Genomic DNA, 4189 nt, shown 5'->3' on the forward strand with positions numbered 1-4189 from the left:
ACCTTACGGTAGAAAATAAATGGGATGAACACACATAGCAACAGTATATACACAGCTGGTGGCATAATGTTTGTATTTATATACGTGGCGAAGTGCAGGAAACGTGCTGAGGGCTCCAGCGACTGTCTGACATGTCTCAGGAAAGCGGACTTGCAAGCGACGAATGGAGGGGATAAGCGGTCACGTGACCTCCGTTACTGAGAAAATTGCCGTGTCCTCTGCCTCACAAATAGCAGGAAGTTCGGCCAGCAGCCGCCACGCACTGGTCCGCCCAGCCGTGCTGTCTCACCTTTCTCTCACGCTTCGTGTGGGTGTTTTGTATTCAACAGTAAGTAAGTATGCTTTGGTCACTACAGTCTGATGGATTGTTTATTATTTCTAGAAGGCTTCAAACGCTTTTCTTTGATGTGTTTATAAAGTAGCTTACGATAGTTAACTTAAATCCCTGATCTAAGGTTCTCGTGAGGGCAGATTATCCGTTTTTATAATGTTTGTGTCATCTCTGTACGAATTTTATTGTTTATTGTAGAGCTTACAGCTTGCAGTTACTTTTAAAACAAACCATTATGGATTCCCTCTGACTGGCTAAGTTGACTGTTTCCGGCAGCAAACATTCTCTTCCATAAGTTTAAATAGTTTATTCGTATTTCCAAACTCTTGCTCCATCAGAAAAGCCTAATTTTTCTGTGCGTTACAATTCATGTGCTTAGTTTCATGGAGAATGAACAACATTTTTGTTTCATTTTAATTGACTGGACTAGTAACTCGTGGTGATATTGAGGAACTGTCCCTAAATCACATCTGCAGTGTTTTAACATGGTAGGCCGGCCGGTGTGGCCGAGCGGTTCTAGGCGCTACAGTCTCGAACCGCGTGACTGCTACGGTCGCAGGTTCGAATCCTGCCTCGGGCATAGATGTGTGTGATGTCCTTAGGTTAGTTAGGTTTAAGTAGTTCTAAGTTCTAGGGTACTGATGACCTTAGAAGTTAAGTCCCATAGTGCTCAGAGCCATTTGAACCATTTTAACACTGTAGCACGGAGACTGTAGAATTGCCTTCTATCTCGCAGTGAGATATTTAATTAAAAGTTTCTCATAAGGAAACATCAGGATGAAATATGACTTTAAATAAGTTAATCGTGGCGACAAGAAGACTAGCCACACAGATGATGGAAAACTCTCTCTTTTTAAGGTCACCGTCCGGTGCAGCACACTAGTAAATCTGTAGTTTGATTGAATTTTTTACCTTTATTAGTCCATCACCTACTTTCTTGTAAGTGGGGCACATCAGATATTTGAGTAGGCTGACTGGTGTCATTGTTCCGTGGTGGGAGGCCCATCAAACCCGTACAATTATTATGAAAAACGTGTTACCCAGAGTAAATGAAAATGATCTTTAAAAATATCTCAGGGAGGTTCTAGTTTCTGTTAAAGAAGTGTCTGATGAAAAACCACGAATACTATTCGGTCGTTCACCTTAAAACAATTCACCTTCAACATCTTAGTTAGCCGCTGAAAATCATCCATAACATATAAAAAGTTCGTTTTATGCCACACAACAACTCCTCACTACGAATAATTTTCTCTTTTTTTGCCATGTATAGTCAGCTTCAGCACTTGCACCACGAAATTACTTCGTAAACGAATGCGTCACTTGTCACTGATTTCCAAGCTGTGCAATCGTCAACTGTTTGTATATAATTTACAGCTGACGATCGCTTTTTAAGAATGATCCCAATCCCATTATACAGGCGTTGGTATTTTAGCAATATTTATGAAAGTTCTGAACGTTACAAACAACACGGTGGACAGAAAAGTAGCTCTACGTTAATAATTCTATAAAAAATAACGTTAACCGACTAAGGCGAACTGCGGTTTCCAAATTAGCAAAGAACGAAAGAGAGCAAGCTGCAGACATTGCTCCATGTAGCAGCAACACACCGCTCGTGCACTTTGTTGAAGTTAACTTCAGTGAATTCCGCATCTATCTAAGTAGTTCACATTTTGTAAATGCTTAATGCTCTGGAAGCTTCGCGGTGTCATAGACCTAAAACAGAATTATTAGAAAGATGCACCCGAATAGCTGCTTATAGTATTTAATCTTTATTAATTGCTACTGTTTCGGCATTTATCGCCGTTGTCAAGTACCTAATAATACAGTTTTGGTGAGACCGTTAATAATTGTGAATGTCGTTTGTATTAAAGTGACTATACTGTACTCAAGTCTAGAATGATTTACATCGTTAGCTAACTGTCTTACTGGTGTCAGTGTTTAGATTAGATCGTGAATGTCTTAAATATATTGAAAATAATACGTTAATTATGGTTTGACAGTAGTCTGACACTTCTACTCTTACGAAGTTATATGTTTACAAAGATTATACAGATAAACAGCAATGTTCGACAGTTCTACTCTTACCACGTTACATGTTTACGATATTTATACAAACGAACAAATGGTTCAAATGGCTCTGAGCACTATGCGACTTAACTGCAAAGGTCATCAGTCCCCTAGAACTTAGAACTACGTAAACCTAACTAACCTAAGGACGATACACACATCCATGCCCGAGGCAGGATTCGAACCTGCGACCGTAGCGGTCACGCGGTTCCAGACTGTAACGCCTAGAACCGCTCTGCCACTCCGGCCGGCATACAGATGAACAGCAGTGTTATTCTACGAACAAATTTTTGTCATGATTGTCTTTGGTTTTTACATATGTCACAGCCGATTCACTCTTCTTCATGTTCTAAAAGTCCAATAAGGAATTTGAAGCTGTATTTCTGTCTGAATTCTACATACTCATTTACTATTTCTTTTGGATCTTAGCTCGTGTGCGTATATAGATTTATAATTCTTCAAGAAGGCTCATTACAAGACCTTTTGGTATTCTGTTCAGGATCCGGACTGGGCTTTCGGTTTTATCAACAGAGTGGTTTAGATTTTTAAAATGTAGAAAGAAGCTCAACTGATTACTATAGCTGTTTCTAATGTGTTCTCTTTTATCTGACTTTAAAATTTCTTTGGGTTTGGCCAATGTAAAAGTTATTACAGTTGCTATATCCGATTTTATATATGCCTCGGTTGTAATGGATGTTCTAGTGACGGCGGAACGTAATTTCATTGAAAGCTTCTTATTGTTTTTAAAGGCCAATTGAATATTTGTGGCTTTATAAAGTGCATACGCTTCGTTGGAAATTCTACCAAGGCAGACTGTTGGTACGCAAATAACATTTGGTTTAGGGAAGGTTTCTAAAGTTATGTCAGTATCGTTCTGGAATTTTTTGGGTCTAGTGCAGCAGGGGATACAACCCGTCGGCTTTGGACAAGGACGTCACAAGCCGCCAGAGAGCAGTTTACCATTTTCGCTTTTGCTGTTATGTTTCAGTTTAGTTTTTTTACTGATTGCTTAATAAAGTGGATCTGTTTATTCGATCTCGTGAGATTTTTTAAAAAGTCGAAAAACACTTATCAGCGACTGAAGGGAGCTACAACACTAAGAAGAAACGCTTCTCGATTGGCCACTTGTGACGTCATTGTCCAAAGCCGACAGGTTGTATCCCCTGCTGCACTAGTCCCAATTTTTTCTGCTTTGCTCTTTTACATTTGTAGTATAATATTGTGATTATATTTGGATCAAATTCATGACTACGGGCGGTATAACAAAATGTGTTAAGTTCTTTTTAGCTGTTGGCTTTTATAGGGGAGGTTATTTAATCTATAAATCACTAAAGCAAAAATGCGTGTTTATACGACATTGGACCGCAGACATTCGTTTTTTTTTTACTGTTGTCACAAGTGGTATTCTTTCTATAGCTAGAAAATATGTGGTAATTATTATTTTTCCAACTGTGAAGTCTAGATACTTAATGATTTTGTCTCTATCCACTTCCATAGCGAAATTAGTTTAGTGTTACTAGTTGACTACTTGGTGGATATTTTGCATATCTGGGTGGCTGCCCTTTACTAGCATGTGTTTGTTCGCCAATCACTCATGACGGTTGAAAGATAATACTGAAATCAGAACTTGAGCCAAGGAGAAAAATAAACTGAAGATGAAAGGCATTGCTTTCCACGCTGTCCTTGCGTTTTTGCAGTGGTGTTTTTAATTTTTCCCTTATATAGGTTGACAAATTTAGTTGTGGCAATGGATGGCTTACAGTAACTATTTTACGCTGTGGAGATATTGAG

At 38.9% G+C, this 4189-nt stretch overlaps 1 protein-coding gene across 2 annotated transcripts in view; it reads left to right on the forward strand.

Annotated features, from left to right (window-relative positions):
• Positions 1-216: 216 nt before the first annotated feature.
• Positions 217-4189, forward strand: part of LOC124777170 (C-type mannose receptor 2-like) — a 63918-nt gene continuing 59945 nt past the window's right edge. The window contains exon 1 of one of the 2 annotated variants that reach the window (XM_047252479.1): positions 217-332. The gene's annotated coding sequence lies outside the window, so the exon portion shown is untranslated. The remainder of the gene's footprint in view (positions 333-4189) is intronic. The other variant, XM_047252480.1, reaches the window with a different exon arrangement.

The sequence above is a fragment of the Schistocerca piceifrons genome, chromosome 2, assembly GCF_021461385.2.
Source record: "Schistocerca piceifrons isolate TAMUIC-IGC-003096 chromosome 2, iqSchPice1.1, whole genome shotgun sequence".
Lineage (NCBI taxonomy): Eukaryota > Metazoa > Arthropoda > Insecta > Orthoptera > Acrididae > Schistocerca > Schistocerca piceifrons.